The sequence below is a fragment of the Electrona antarctica genome, assembly GCF_951216825.1.
Source record: "Electrona antarctica genome assembly, chromosome: 18".
Taxonomy (NCBI): domain Eukaryota; kingdom Metazoa; phylum Chordata; class Actinopteri; order Myctophiformes; family Myctophidae; genus Electrona; species Electrona antarctica.
Window position 1 is genome coordinate 2529274 of NC_136799.1, and position 17547 is coordinate 2546820.

The 17547-nt window shown below is 42.7% G+C and overlaps 1 long non-coding RNA gene across 1 annotated transcript; it reads left to right on the plus strand.

Moving 5' to 3' along the window:
* Positions 1-8136: 8136 nt before the first annotated feature.
* On the plus strand, positions 8137-10205 carry LOC306941753. Its single transcript, XR_013792212.1, has 3 exons — positions 8137-8157; positions 9929-9975; positions 10061-10205. It is a non-coding gene; the product is annotated as an uncharacterized lncRNA (long non-coding RNA).
* Positions 10206-17547: the final 7342 nt, after the last annotated feature.

Consider the following 17547-nt stretch of genomic DNA (forward strand, 5'->3'; position numbering starts at 1 on the left):
AATTTGATGCATTTAAACGATATATTTTATGGGATTTGGGGGTTTGAGGCATGAAGGGGTTAATATGCATTAATTAATAATACATTCATCATAAATCTACTACATTGTGCCTATCCACATCCACAAACACATGTAGAAAGCAAATTTGATGCATTTAGACCAAGTAATTCGCATGAAATACCATAAAACTTTATTTTCAGGGATTTGTTAGTATTTCAGGCATTAAGGGGTTAATAACTAAATTTGCCCAAGGGATATCACTGGGCACCCTCTTGAATTCGTGAGAGGTGACCCCAAGCTACAAGAATCAGTTGAGAAATAAACTTTATCTGACGAAACCACGTTCAGCCCCACGGCTCCCGGACTATACCCCATTTTGGACTAAGTTTGATTAAAAAAAAGGCTTCTAAATCCTAACATCTTTCTGAAAAACCTATGTTTCTATGTCAGTGGTGCTCAACCTTTTTCATGTCAAGGACCCCCAGATTTATCTCTATTGGGCCACGGACCCCCATCTCAAAATATGTAGTTCCAGGGACCCTCCAGAAGCAAATATTGTAGGTAAAAATGTTCGCTCTAATGATTTGCGCCACATTTTAACAATTGTTCAAAAATAGCAGACCTACAAGCTTGTAGATCTGCTATTTTTCAATAGCTAAAGTATAACATAATGCTTACAACACCAACAGGGGTTCCCACCCAGAATGGGTTAATTGACGTGATCTGAGTGGATGTTTGACTAAACCTTTCCTGAAGTGTGAGGTGTGATTATCAGCTACTAGTTAACCAAGCACATGAAGTCATTCATTGTTTGTCTTCTTTACTGCAGGGTCTGAAAGTCCATTGACTGTGACCGTGTGTAACTATTGCAGTAAGCAAGGTAAATACATAGTCATCCTTGACTGTGTGTGTGTGTGTGTGTGTGTGTGTGTGTGTGTGTGTGTGTGTGTGTGTGTGTGTGTGTGTGTGTGTGTGTGTGTGTGTGTGTGTGTGTGTGTGTGTGTGTGTGTGTGTGTGTGTAGCCAGACCAAAGATGAAAGATTTTACTGCTCCTGATATTGATGATGATTTGCATTGTATGTCTTGTATAGAAACAAAACAACTATATTATTAGGACGCAGCAGGTAAGACAAATTAATATTCATTTGTCTTACCCTGCTGCGTCCTAATAAAGTTTTGGCACTCTGGCTATTGGCGTGTGTGGAGTTTTTTCAAGATTTACTCTGAATACTAGACCGTAATGCACACGGCGGTCATCTTTCCATAAGTTAATGGCAGGGTGGAAACTAGCCACAATTTGCCAATGACCGTCCATACATCCAAACAGACAAAGTCCTATCTAATTGTATTAAATAACGTCAAACTCACCAACATTGCAGCTGTATGAAAAGCTTGAATTATCTATCCTCTTTCTATCTGCAAAGTGTTTGTTTCATAAAAATCCACGGTAGACATGTTATGAGCTACTTTATGTCAAGAAATTCCTTCCAGGTGATTTTGTTCTAAGTATTGGAGTTTGGAAGCGCTCATTGAATAATCACTCGACAGCCCAGCGTACCACCTGTTTAGAATTTGCACATAATGCAGGAGGCAGCAGGATGCTGCGTTACTGAAAGGGAGCGCTTCCAAACTCCCAACACTTGGAAAAAAATCACCTGCAAGGAATTTCTGGAAAAAGTTAATGAAGCATATCACTGTCGCTGTCGTCCGACAGGAGATTTCCGATGTGTTCGCTGTAAGAAAGCGTTCTACTGCTCCATTCACTGCCAGACACGAGACTGGCCGACGCACAGACACGGGTGCTGGGCCGGAGCTGCAGACAACAGTGGCACGTAAGTCACCCATTGTCAACCTTTTTGATATATCTGTTGGACCTTTTTGATATATCTGTTGGACCTTTTTGATATATCTGTTGGACCTTTTTGATATATCTGTTGGACCTTTTTGCCTTTTTGATAGATGGAAATGGGGAGATGGGGGGGGGGGGGGGGGGGGGGTGTGTGTGTGGTAGGCGTTCCACTCGGTAGGCGGCGTTCCACTCGGTAGGCGTTCCACTCGGTAGGCGTTCCACTCGGTAGGCGTTCACGGTAGGCGTTCCCGCATAACTTCCGGGTTTAAAGATGATCATGTCAGGCGCATAACCCTCTATTATCTGGGGACTGATTGGTTTTCTTCCAATGAGTATCAGTTGCTCTAGATCCATAGAATCAGTTGCTCTAGTTCCATAGAATCAGTTGCTCTAGATCCATAGAATCAGTTGCTCTAGATCCATAGAATCAGTTGCTCTAGTTCCATAGAATCAGTTGCTCTAGATCCATAGAATCAGTTGCTCTAGTTCCATAGAATCAGTTGCTCTAGTTCCATAGAATCAGTTGCTCTAGTTCCATAGAATCAGTTGCTCTAGATCCATAGAATCAGTTGCTCTAGTTCCATAGAATCAGTTGCTCTAGTTCCATAGAATCAGTTGCTCTAGATCCATAGAATCAGTTGCTCTAGTTCCATAGAATCAGTTGCTCTAGATCCATAGAATCAGTTGCTCTAGTTCCATAGAATCAGTTGCTCTAGTTCCATAGAATCAGTTGCTCTAGATCCATAGAATCAGTTGCTCTAGATCCATAGAATCAGTTGCTCTAGTTCCATAGAATCAGTTGCTCTAGATCCATAGAATCAGTTGCTCTAGATCCATAGAATCAGTTGCTCTAGTTCCATAGAATCAGTTGCTCTAGATCCATAGAATCAGTTGCTCTAGTTCCATAGAATCAGTTGCTCTAGATCCATAGAATCAGTTGCTCTAGTTCCATAGAATCAGTTGCTCTAGATCCATAGAATCAGTTGCTCTAGTTCCATAGAATCAGTTGCTCTAGATCCATAGAATCAGTTGCTCTAGTTCCATAGAATCAGTTGCTCTAGTTCCATAGAATCAGTTGCTCTAGATCCATAGAATCAGTTGCTCTAGTTCCATAGAATCAGTTGCTCTAGATCCATAGAATCAGTTGCTCTAGATCCATAGAATCAGTTGCTCTAGTTCCATAGAATCAGTTGCTCTAGATCCATAGAATCAGTTGCTCTAGTTCCATAGAATCAGTTTCTCTAGATCCATAGAATCAGTTGCTCTAGTTCCATAGAATCAGTTGCTCTAGTTCCATAGAATCTCATCATTCCATCTCATCACAGTAAGATGCCATGTGGTGGGTGTGGCCTACCACGCAAACCTCAGTTCGGGAGATCCTCACATTCATTACTTGTAAAAATGAAAAGTCTGTATTCTCTCCATTGACAGTGAGACTCCTATGGAGAGCCGAGGTTCAGCAGGGATGGGACAGACGGCTGCACCACTGATGGGACAGACGGCTGCACCTCTGATAGGACAGACGGCTGCACCTCTGATGGGACAGACGGCTGCACCAGGGATAGGACAGACGGCTGCACCAGGGATGGGACAGACGGCTGCACCAGGGATAGGACAGACGGCTGCACCAGGGATGGGACAGACGGCTGCACCAGGGATGGGACAGACGGCTGCACCACTGATAGGACAGACGGCTGCACCAGGGATAGGACAGACGGCTGCACCAGGGATGGGACAGACGGCTGCACCAGGGATGGGACAGACGGCTGCACCTCTGATAGGACAGACGGCTGCACCTCTGCAGCCAAAGGTAAAACCAGGACTTGTGTCTTCAAGCCTTGTTATAACGCTCCACACGTCCCAAACTCTTCTCTCTTCTGGCTCAAAAACTATGGAATGCACTTCCCATTACAATCAGAACTGCCGTAGCCTGAAAACCCACCTTTTCAGACTCCATCATGGCCCGTAGCACTTACCCTAGCCCCTTAGATAAGCACTTTATGTAGACTTAGATAGCATTTTATACAGACTTATAGCATGTTATGTAGACAGCACTAGAATTGCATTTTGTGTAGTCATAGCACTGTATAGTATAGTATAGTATAGTATAGTATAGTATAGTATAGTATAGTATAGTATAGTATAGTATAGTATAGTATAGTATAGTATACAGTTTATATGTATAGTTTTCATTATATAGATATGCCACTGTTTCGTTCTTAGCTTACGCATGTTTCATGATAAATGCTTGGTATGTACGTATGTGATGTATTGCCATGGTTTTTTGTTCTTGCTTATTGTAAATCGCTCTGGATTAAGAGTGTCTGCTAAATGCCTAAATTGTATAACACAAGAACAGTTCAGTATTGAGAACATTTTCACCAGAGACTAAACACCATTCAGTAAACTATAGCGGTGTGTGTGAGTGTCAGTAAACTATAGTGGTGTGTGTGAGTGTCAGTAAACTATAGTGGTGTGTGTGAGTGTCAGTAAACTATAGTGGTGTGTGTGAGTGTCAGTAAACTATAGTGGTGTGTGTGAGCGTCCATCACTGTCACCTAGAAAGAATTAATGCACATGGCATTCATGATGAGAATCAGTGTTGATTTCGTCGACTAAAACTAAGACGAAAAATGTTCGTCTACTACCTTTTTTCACTGACGAAAACTACATGGAAACTAAATGAAAACTAATCCATGATGACTAAAACTAAGACTAAATATACTGACATTTTTTAAGAAGGGACTAGTAGTAAGAGATCCAGTATGAGTCATTTAAGAAGGGACTAGTAGTAAGAGATCCAGTATGAGTCATTTAAGAAGGGACTAGTAGTAAGAGATCCAGTAGTAAGAGATCCAGTAGTAAGAGATCTAGTAGTAAGAGATCTAGTAGTAAGAGATCCAGTATGAGTCATTTTACACTTGGTTGCATGCTGACAATAACAAGCTCACAAGCTTGTAGATCGACTATTTTCCGCAAGTGTAAAATTAGCCATCGACGGCATCAACGCCCACCAAAATACATTTTAGTCGACTAAATCTTATGATATTTAGTCGACTAAAACTAGACTAACACTAAAACATTCCAGGTGACCAAAATGTGACTGAAACTAAATAAACTATTGAAGAGACTATGACTAAAACTAAAATCTAAATTTGCTGCCAAAAACAACACTGCTAAGAATGCATAGCTGGTATCGATAGTGTGGCAAATCTGAAATCCATTAAAAATATTGGAATATTTTGTAGTATGAAAGAAAGAATGAAACCAATGTCTCAATACAATTTTACAGACATGACGTCCACAGAGAGGCACACAATTCTTAATAATATAATGGATGAATTTAAACACATTAAAACCATGTTTACATCAAATAAGATCCACACTGTGTCTGTTTGTGTCTGGTTAGCTGAATGGCGGTGATCACTCCACTCCCCAGCGAAGTCCCTCTGTTGTAGGGAAATATCCGAGTACATTCCTGTCGGCCCAGCGTTACGCCGCCAAGGAGACAGAAAAACCTTCTGAACAGGAGTTCAGAAGTGAGTTGACACACGCACGCACACACACGCACGCACACACGCACGCATGTGTGCGCGCATGCACACACACTATCTCTCAGCCTCACTCACTGCAGTCACTGAGTTTAGATGCTGGTGGTCTGTGAATTCACTGGTTTGTGAAAACGGGCCGAACAAATAATTAGAAAGAAGAAAAAAAACGGCACGTTACAACACTTTTTTTGTTGTTTTTCTTCTTTGTAATTATCTGTTTGGTCCAAAATATTGTGTTTGTTGTCATGATTTGTCAAGACTCGAGTTGGCTTCGTACGACGCTTAAAAGGTCTTTAAATAAATACTTTTTGAAATGTCAATGCAAACTCCAACTTTTGAAGTGAACGTGTATGTCTGAAGGAGCTCATCTAAAACTAGTATTATTCCTAAATATTGCCCAACGCAGACAGATGTAAAGACTTGCCCAACGCAGACAGATGCATGCGAGGACTCAGCCCCGCCCACCACCCAGGACACAGCCCCGCCCACCACCCAGAACGCAGCCCCGCCCACCACCCATGATGCAGCCCCGCCCCCTGAAGTGACATCACCACCACCAGGTCAGTCAGTAGTTCTAAGCGGTCAGTAGTTCTAAGCGGTCAGTAGTTCTAAGCGGTCAGTATAGTTCTAAGCGGTCAGTAGTTCTAAGCGGTCAGTAGTTCTAAGCGGTCAGTAGTTCTAAGCGGTCAGTAGTTCTAAGCGGTCAGTAGTTCTAAGTGGTCAGTAGTTCTAAGCGGTCAGTAGTTCTAAGTGGTCAGTAGTTCTAAGCGGTCAGTAGTTCTAAGTGGTCAGTAGTTCTAAGTGGTCAGTAGTTCTAAGCGGTCAGTAGTTCTAAGTGGTCAGTAGTTCTAAGCGGTCAGTAGTTCTAAGTGGTCAGTAGTTCTAAGTGTGAGTGTGTGCTTCAGTGTTGACTAGAGCAGTGGTTCCCAAAGTGGGGTCCGGGGACCCCCTGTAACTCCCTCAAGGACCCCCAGGGGTCCTTGAGGGAGTTCCAGGGGGTCCCCAGCTAAATGATAGTTTGGAACCAAATGGACCCTTATGGTCCTGTAACTCTGAGAGTGTACAATCTTAGTGTGCTTTTCCAAGTGTATAATCCAATGACTCTCATTCACGGTGGGTCACAATTATGGTGGCGTCACCTCACAAAGACTCATTAGTTGTGTGTGTGTGTGTGTGTGTGTGTGTGTGTGTGTGTGTGTGTGTGTGTGTGTGTGTGTGTGTGTGTGTGTGTGTGTGTGCGTCTGTGTGTGCGTGTGCGTGCGTGCGTGCGTGCGTGCGTGCGTGCGTACTACTAGGGCATTAAGCAACTAGTCGACTAGTTTCCTAGTTGACTAGTAAATCCACCTTGTTGGTACTAGTTGACTAATTGATAAAGGTAGTTAAACAACTAGTCGACTAGTAAACTAGGCAACTAGTCAACTAGTAAAAATGACTAGAAGTGAAAGGCCTAGTGTGTACGAGTGTACACATAAAGTGTTCTTTATGTGTACAAGCCGTTGGTTTTGCAGTATAAAGGCCTTGATAAAACGGGGAGTGATAAAACGGGGAGTGATAAAACGGGGAGTGATAAAACGCCTATAGTTCATTTTCAATGAGACTTACGTTTTTGCGCCGCTCTAGAGCAGACCTGGAGGAGACCTGTCGTTCCTCGCTTCACGTTTGCAACAGTTGATCTAGAATAATTATTTGTAACCAAGCGCAGGAAATGGATGATTTTACATAAGAACGTATTTTGGTTAAAAAAAAGAAAATAAAGTGGTAAGAAAACAGTATTGTAATTTGTTATGAATCTTCGAATGCTTTCACCATTACTACTCCTTCACACCATTACTACATACTACACCATTACTACTCCTTCACAAACTCTATTATTCACCTAAAAGTCAGAACTGAAAACGGTGTGTAAATATTTATATTAAGTGAGATTTGTTTTGTGTGATTTTCAAGGAGATTCTGCACAGGAGACAACTCAGCGAATGACAGCCCAGGGCAGCCGTCCTACAGAGAGTAAAGGTAACTCTAAAACAGAATGACGCCCCAGGGCAGCCGTCCTACAGAGAGTAAAGGTAACTCTAAAACAGAATGACGCCCCCAGGGCAGCCGTCCTACACAGAGTAAAGGTAACTCTAAAACAGAATGACGCCCCCAGGGCAGCCGTCCTACACAGAGTAAAGGTAACTCTAAAACAGAATGACGCCCCAGGGCAGCCGTCCTACACAGAGTAAAGGTAACTCTAAAACAGAATGACGCCCCAGGGCAGCCGTCCTACAGAGAGTAAAGGTAACTCTAAAACAGAATGACGGCCCAGGGCAGCCGTCCTACACAGAGTAAAGGTAACTCTAAAACAGAATGACGCCCCAGGGCAGCCGTCCTACACAGAGTAAAGGTAACTCTAAAACAGAATGACGCCCCAGGGCAGCCGTCCTACAGAGAGTAAAGGTAACTCTAAAACAGAATGACGGCCCAGGGCAGCCGTCCTACACAGAGTAAAGGTAACTCTAAAACAGAATGACGCCCCAGGGCAGCCGTCCTACACAGAGTAAAGGTAACTCTAAAACAGAATGACGCCCCAGGGCAGCCGTCCTACACAGAGTAAAGGTAACTCTAAAACAGAATGACGCCCCAGGGCAGCCGTCCTACACAGAGTAAAGGTAACTCTAAAACAGAATGACGCCCCAGGGCAGCCGTCCTACACAGAGTAAAGGTAACTCTAAAACAGAATGACAGCCCAGGGCAGCCGTCCTACAGAGAGTAAAGGTAACTCTAAAACAGAATGACGCCCCAGGGCAGCCGTCCTACACAGAGTAAAGGTAACTCTAAAACAGAATGACGCCCCAGGGCAGCCGTCCTACACAGAGTAAAGGTAACTCTAAAACAGAATGACGCCCCAGGGCAGCCGTCCTACACAGAGTAAAGGTAACTCTAAAACAGAATGACGCCCCAGGGCAGCCGTCCTACACAGAGTAAAGGTGTGTGTAACTCTAAAACAGGGGTGGGCAACTTTGACGATGGAGAGGGCCACTATATTTCCACACTCACTCCCTAGGGCCATATATTACTCTTGTAGCAAAAATAGCCGATCTACAAGCTCAAAATGCGTCACGCTGCGAGCTGAAAACCCAAGAATTGTACATTTGTATATACCTGTATGTGGAATAGGGGGTTGTAACGATACATTTTAACAGTGATACGATACATCGCGATACATGGTTGACGATACGATACATGGACGACATTGGTTCATTATGGAGATACGATACATGGTTGACGATACGATACATGGGCGACATTGGTTCATTATGGAGATACGATACATGGTTGACGATACGATACATGGACGACATTGGTTCATTATGGAGATACGATACATGGTTGACGATACGATACATGGACGACATTGGTTCATTATGGAGATACGATACATGGTTGACGATACGATACATGGACGACATTGGTTCATTATGGAGATACGATACATGGTTGACGATACGATACATGGACGACATTGGTTCATTATGGAGATACCATACACGGTTGACAATACGATACATGGACGACATTGGTTCATTATGGAGATACGATACATGGACGACATTGGTTCATTATGGAGATACGATACATGGTTGACGATACGATACATGGACGACATTGGTTCATTATGGAGATACGATAAATGGTTGACGATACGATACATGGACGACATTGGTTCATTATGGAGATACGATACATTGTTGACGATACGATACATGGACGACATTGGTTCATTATGGAGATACCATACATGGTTGACGATACGATACATGGACGACATTGGTTCATTATGGAGATACGATACATGGTTGACGATACGATACATGGACGACATTGGTTCATTATGGAGATACGATACATGGTTGACAATACGATACATGGACGACATTGGTTCATTATGGAGATACGATACATGGTTGACGATACGATACATGGACGACATTGGTTCATTATGGAGATACGATACATGGTTGACGATACGATACATGGACGACATTGGTTCATTATGGAGATACGATACATGGTTGACGATACGATACATGGACGACATTGGTTCATTATGGAGATACGATACGATGATTTGAAATCGATACAGTAACTATTTAGCAAAGAAATTAAATCTGCTTGAAACATGTGGATAGTGTTGATTTTTAAGGGAAAATGTATGAATTTGGAAATAAATAAACACATTGATTATCTGGAAAATACATAGACATTATTGTAATTAAACCCACTCTTTTTATTTTTTCTTCTTAAAATTGCTAAATACCACAAAAACATAGTATTGATACAATCGATTATTTGCATTGCAAAACGATACGATGCGATACAAAGTCAACGTTGCTGTTTTCATTTCGATTCTTGAAATTAAAATGGATTTTTCGATGCAGTTCCTATATCGTTACACCCCTAATGTGGACGGTAAGAATACTGATGGTGAATGTGTTGAATTGAGCACACGGTTTAGTTGATATTGTTGATACGTTGGCCCCTATAGGTGGCGCTGGCGGGCCCGTCTGCTGCTGTTTGGAGCTGAAGACCAAGGTCAGAGCATCCTCATCTTATTAATAGGGACTTTTAAACAACAGTGTTTCCCTGTTTAATGTTTTCATGTGTGATCTTCCAACAGGTGGCTCACCTGGAACAGCTCATGGAACAGCAACTCTGCCATCTCACTAGACTGGAGAAGCACGCTGGCAAGCGTTGCTGAATGACCCAAACCTTCAATATGTTGAACACTACACATACAAACACTGTAGAAGTTAACCCATTTTGACCTGAGATCAGATTCTAAAAATGTCTTCTAAATCCTGACAGTTTTCTGAAAAAGCTTTCTTTTCTATGTCAGTCGTACTTCGATTTTTCAAAAATAGCAGACCTACAAGCTCATAGCGTGGCACTCGGTGCCGCGCTATGAGCTTGTAGAGCTGCTATTTTTCAATGGCTAAAGCATAACATGATGCTAACACCAAAAGGGGTTCCCGCCCAAAATGGGTTCAGTTGCAAGTTACTGTGCGTAAAATCTGATTATTACAATCTTAACCCTTTAATTTATACTTTTGTCTGTTCAAAAGTAGCCGATCTACAAGCTCTCAACGGATCACATCATGATAACTTGTGCGCTCATAGATCTGCTATTCTTGGAGCATCTTGAGAACGTGTGAAAACTTGTACTTTGTTGTCCTTTAAGTATATTGTGATGCCAACACTTGTACTTTGTTGTCCTTTAAGTATATTGTGATGCCAACACTTGTACTTTGTTGTCCTTTAAGTATATTGTGATGCCAACACTTGTACTTTGTTGTCCTTTAAGTATATTGTGATGCCAACACTTGTACTTTGTTGTCCTTTAAGTATATTGTGATGCCAACACTTGTGTTCTTTGTTGTCCTTTAAGTATATTGTGATGCCAACACTTGTGTTCTTTGTTGTCCTTTAAGTATATTGTGATGCCAACACTTGTACTTTGTTGTCCTTTAAGTATATTGTGATGCCAACACTTGTGTTCTTTGTTGTCCTTTAAGTATATTGTGATGCCAACACTTGTGTTCTTTGTTGTCCTTTAAGTATATTGTGATGCCAACACTTGTGTTCTTTGTTGTCCTTTAAGTATATTGTGATGCCAACACTTGTGTTCTTTGTTGTCCTTTAAGTATATTGTGATGCCAACACTTGTGTTCTTTGTTGTCCTTTAAGTATATTGTGATGCCAACACTTGTACTTTGTTGTCCTTTAAGTATATTGTGATGCCAACACTTGTACTTTCTTGTCCTTTAAGTATATTGTGATGCCAACACTTGTGTTCTTTGTTGTCCTTTAAGTATATTGTGATGCCAACACTTGTGTTCTTTGTTGTCCTTTAAGTATATTGTGATGCCAACACTTGTGTTCTTTGTTGTCCTTTAAGTATATTGTGATGCCAACACTTGTGTTCTTTGTTGTCCTTTAAGTATATTGTGATGCCAACACTTGTGTTCTTTGTTGTCCTTTAAGTATATTGTGATGCCAACACTTGTGTTCTTTGTTGTCCTTTAAGTATATTGTGATGCCAACACTTGTGTTCTTTGTTGTCCTTTAAGTATATTGTGATGCCAACACTTGTGTTCTTTTGTACTCAAGAACATTTACATTTTTAATACAGGACTTTGACTTGTAGCCGACTCAGAGTATTTATACATTGTGTTTATTTAACCCATTTAGACCTAAGTTTGATTCTACAAATGTCTTCTAAATCAGGGGTTCTCAACGTTTTTGGCCGGGGACCCCCGGAAATGCTTTGGCAACGTCTCGGGACCCCCGCCCCGCCCCCTCCCGACCCCCAATATAAATTGACTGCTACAATAACCTTAAACCATTTTGGGCGGGAACCCCTTTTGGTGTTTTAAGCATTGTTATAATTTAGCTATTGAAAAATAGCAGATCTACAAGCTCATAGCGCGCCACCGAGTGGCGCGCTACGAGCTTGTAGGTCTGCTATTTTTGGAAAAAAGTGAAAATAAAATTTAAAAATAAATCTTTTTTTTTTTTTTTTTTTTTTTTTGAAAATAATTTGGGGCCCCCCTAAAATAATTTGGCGACCCCCCGAGGGGTCGCGACCCACGGGTTGAGAACCCCTGTTCTAAATCATGAAAAACCCATTTTCTATGTCAGTGGTTCTCAGCCTTTTTCATGTCAAGGACCCCAAACATTACCTGTATTTGGTCACCGACCCCCATCTGAAAATATGTTGTTTCAGGGACCCCCCCAGGAGCAAAGATTTGAGTTGAAAACATTCGTTTTGAAAGAAATATATATATTCAAATTTTGCGCCACGTTTTCACGATTTAAAAAAAATAGCAGACCTACAAGCTTGTAGCGCTCCACTCGGTGGCGCGCTATGAGCTTGTAGATCTGCTATTTTTCAATAGCTAAATTATAACAATGTTTAAAACACCAAAAGGGGTTCCCGCCCTAGGCTGAAACATTTGTTCCACCACTGCTGAAGTCCTGAAGTCTTGATTTCCACCCAGTTGAAACCACTACACTGAATTTAAATGTCACCAGATATTTGGTAGGTGGTGATCTCTGGCAAATGGTAAATGGTGCATTTATATAGCGCCTTTATCCAATGCGCTTTACATAGATGTATGTGTATGTAGCTGCAACACCTACAAAGGCCAGTAGAGCGCACGCACGCACGAGAGGCCAGGGAGGAGTACAGTACAGTACAGTACAGTGCCCCTCACTTCACACAGGTGTGATTTTTTATATATTTAACTGAACATCTAAAGCCCAAACCACACTGGTAGAGACTGCTTATTGGGACAAAACCCTTTCAAGGTCAAAGGTCGACCACACCAATACGACTCAATGAGTTTCATTGGTGTGGTTGACCTTAAAAAAAAAGTCTTGTCCCGACACAACCTTTTGGTGTTGCTTTGGGGGTGACGGCGTGCTCAGCCCAGCAGAACAACCTGTACAGTACAGTACAGTACAGTACAGTACAGTACAGTACATGTTGCTTTGGGGGTGACGGCGTGCTCAGCCCAGCAGAACAACCTGTACAGTACAGTACAGTACAGTACAGTACAGTACATGTTGCTTTGGGGGTGACGGCGTGCTCAGCCCAGCAGAACAACCTGTACAGTACAGTACAGTACAGTACAGTACAGTACATGTTGCTTTGGGGGTGACTGCGTGCTCAGCTCAGCAGAACCACCTGTACAGTACAGTACAGTACAGTACAGTACAGTACAGTACAGTACAGTACAGTACAGTACAGTACAGTACAGTACAGTACAGTACAGTACAGTACATGTTGCTTTGGGGGTGACTGCGTGCTCAGCTCAGCAGAACAACCTGTACAGTACAGTACATGTTGCTTTGGGGGTGACTGCGTGCTCAGCTCAGCAGAACAACATGTACAGTACAGTACAGTACAGTACAGTACAGTACAGTACAGTACAGTACAGTACAGTACAGTACATGTTGCTTTGGGGGTGACTGCGTGCTCAGCTCAGCAGAACAACCTGTACAGTACAGTACAGTACAGTACAGTACAGTACAGTACAGTACAGTACAGTACAGTACAGTACAGTACAGTACAGTACAGTACATGTTGCTTTGGGGGTGACTGCGTGCTCAGCTCAGCAGAACAACCTGTACAGTACAGTACAGTACAGTACAGTACAGTACAGTACAGTACAGTACAGTACAGTACAGTACAGTACATGTTGCTTTGGGGGTGACTGCGTGCTCAGCCCAGCAGAACAACCTGTACAGTACAGTACAGTACAGTACATGTTGCTTTGGGGGTGACTGCGTGCTCAGCCCAGCAGAACAACCTGTACTGCAGGGTTCCCCAATAGGCGGCCCGCGGGCCATTTGCAGCCCGCAGAGCGCCCCCTTGTGGCCCCTGGAAGAATTTATTTTTAAAAAGGGGGGGTCCCAGATATAAATGGCATTAAATGGGGTTCAGTAGCCTATGCATGTCAAACTGGGCATCCTTTTCAAATGGGTTCTTGCCCTGAAAATGAATTTTCATGGCAAGACCTCAACCTCGTGCGTGCGGACTCGGCCCCCAGCCTGGGACCCTAGTCAAAATATGGCCCTTGAGGAAAATTAATTGGGGAACCCTGATGTACTGCATGTATCTGAACAACAACAGCTGATTACACTAGACATTCTGTCCTTTGTCTGTATAGAAGTGTCTATTTGTACGTCTCTAGATGTTTTTGATGAATTGAACATTGTGGACCCTATTGGAAACAAGTGTAATGCTTAATTGGGTCGTACACTCAGTTAACAGCCTTTGTATTGAGTTTGTGCTTGAAATGTACTGTAATTCTGCAAACTGTTAATACATTTTTCAATCAATCAATCAAAAAAACATTTTTCTCAGACGCTGTTTTCAGCGCCTGTACGGTTATTTCGACACGCCGGCGTGCGGTTGTACATCAGGGCCGGTTCTAGGGGGGGGCAGGGGTGGGCATAGCCCACCCAAACGTGCGTCCTGCCCACCCAATCAATGTTCCCCCTAAGGTGCGCACATGGCCAAATGCCCCCGCGCACAACTGAAATCTGTCGCGCACAGACACAGACGCTGGTGTAAAAAAAAGTTTTTATTTAAAAAAGAAATTGCCCCGAGTATCACTACAGTAATATTAGGCTACCTATCCCGAGTCGACATTTGCCCACACTTTATTTTTTATTTACTTTACACTTTATTTAGATTACACAGGCGAGGCGACCGCAACAGATAGGTCTCCTCCCCTCCTTTTATTACTCTATGGTCTCCTCTCCTCCTGCCTGGGACCGAGGCTACTCCTGTGTGTGACTGCGCGCGAGTGGGGACCTTAGGAGGTGGAGACGTAACAGCAGCAGCAGTCAGTGTTAACACTTTAATTGCCCGGAACTATTTAATCCATTACATTCATGCGCCCAGTCGATTTATAAACACGGACGCCTTTTCCGGACGGACCGGCCGGAAGTTCATGATGTTGTGTAGCAGCTAACAATAGCGACAGCACTTTAGAATCGATCGACAACAACGGGAGACAAGAATAAATCTATCGAGACTAGCGACTGGACCGCGGAGCACCGTCTAACACAGGATCTTTTTTTCAGAAAAAGACGGGATGATTTAGATCGCGATTTATGAACGTTTTAAGATTTTCGTTTTCATCAGCTAAACAGAGGAGGGAGTTTTTTGATGACGCCTCACTCTTGCGCGTCACAGAGGAGAGCCCAGCAGGCGCTCCTGGGCTAAACAGCCAGGCGATCTGTTCTCGTATCAATAAACTTCGTCTTTAGGACAATACTTCGTCCTGAGCGTCGGGCGTTACTAATAGAAAGGACAAAGAACTTCGTCCTGGGCGATTAATCTATTTAATGAAACCCCAAGAACCAGATAAGCTGGCGTTGCTTGGACCCGTGCGTTGATGGGACATTTAGATTTAAAAGGCGAACGGATGGAAGTGTGGATAAAAGCACGGCTGTGCGCAACAACAAGAGAGGGGGACTAACGTTAGCTAACCAGCTAACGTTGTTATCGCTACAGCACAACAAGCCTCCAGACAGTCCGGTGTGCTTGTGAATGAAACATGTGGAAGCTAACGTTAATCTCTAGCGGTCTAGCCCCATATGGAACCTCTCTGTAATTCTCCAATCTGTTAATACAGCTTTCTTCAAAAGGGGCTGCTGACGTTCGACAATCTGAGAAACTAGGAGTTCAAAAACACAAACCAACAAACTCGGGTGTGTGTGTGTGTGTGTCCCAATACATTATTTCCGTTTTCTCATGCCCCCCCATGTAAAGCAATATTGAGTATTCATATAGCCTACCAGTCGTTCTCAACCTGTGGGTCCTCCCATGATTTGGGGGTGGGGGGACCCTAGATGACAGTGAAGTGACAATTTAAGGACTTGTAATACTTTTATAATACCTCAAAGGCTCTAAAAGAAAAAAATACCATTACTGCATCAAAAGTAATCAGCAAACCATGCTATAAAAACATTGGCCAGATTATTAAATGATAAAGAAAGAGGCAACAATTGTGAAAATAGCCTTTCTACAAGTTCACAACGAGCTTGTAGATCGGCTATTTTCACAATATTTATCTGTGGAACCATTCTGTTGCTTGTCTGGGTGGGGGGTCCCCAGTTCAAATATGATTACTTTGGGGGGTCACAGCCTGAAAAGGTTGAGAACCACTGATTAACTGAATATTCTAACTGAATATTCCTAAAATTGCTAGCCTACCACCTTGATATAAAATAAAAATGTTGTAACTTGCGTAACTTTATGTAACAAAAGCCATTTGGAAAAAAGAAAAAAATCCCACCTGTGTGAAGTTAGGGGCGCTCACTTAGCATTATCTAACGTTTGGATAGTTGGTGTCATGACGTAATGTTTGCTCAGTAGTTGCTGATGTCTGCTCAGGAGGTTTGAGTGTTTGCTCAGACCGAAAAAAGATTAGAGGGGACATTGCACCCAATGTGGGTTTGACACCCCAGCATAAAGGGAGGCTGTGGGACGCCGACACGCTCACTGTCTGTTCCAGAATGAAGCTCTGCTCTGCTGTTCTGCTGTTGCTCTTCTGTCTGTCTGAGGCTCACCATGAGGCTCAGACTGGACCAGCTGGTACCCTGGTGGTACAACAACCTGACCATAAGGCTCAGACTGGACCAGCTGGTTCCCTGGTACAACAACCTGACCTTCTTTGGGCCGAGCTAAGAGAGCTCAGGGACATGGTGGTAGAGCAGAGAGTCCAGTTGAAGAACAACGACGCCAGGCTGTCAGCCAGCGAGGAAGACTCCAAGGACCTCCGAGACGAGGTCCTCCGTCTGGGGGCCACCGTGGTCCAGCAGAAAGAGAAGCTCAGCTACACGGAGGCCAGGTACGGGAATTAGGGATTTATTTTTAAATATAATTTAGGTAAATTTATCTAAATGTCATTCTGTTTCAAGTATAGCATGCATGACGGGTCCAACTATAGGGCTGTTTCCATGATTCAGAATCCATTACAAGCATTTGTTTTTTGTAATTTTGTGAATTGATTCAGAGTCATGCAATGCTACTTAAACAGGGTGAAATTGTGTACATTTTGCCTGCATAGTGGTCGGTAATGGTATATATTATATTATATATACATAGTGGTTGGTAATGGTATATATTATATTATATATACATAGTGGTCGGTAATGGTATATATTAATGGTATATATTTTATTATATATACATAGTGGTCGGTAATGGTATATATTAATGGTATATATTATATTATATATACATAGTGGTCGGTAATGGTATATATTAATGGTATATATGCTTCCAGCAGCTGTCACAAAGTTTCCAGAGGGAGTTTGCTTGGATCAGATTGATATGTCTGAGCTGGTTAATAATTATTGATAACGACCACCTTATCGATCAGGCTTATCGAGCAGGGTTCTTATCGAGCCGGGTTCTTATCGAGCCCACTATCCAGCATTTTCTATTATCTTGTGGCATGACGGCTGACGCGAGACAAGACATTCTGAACAGAACCGGTATCTTTTACTAGAGCCAAATACAGTACTGTTCTAACAAACGGAAGGCAAGTGACCTTTTTTCTTTACCAATGCAATAATATTAAAGAA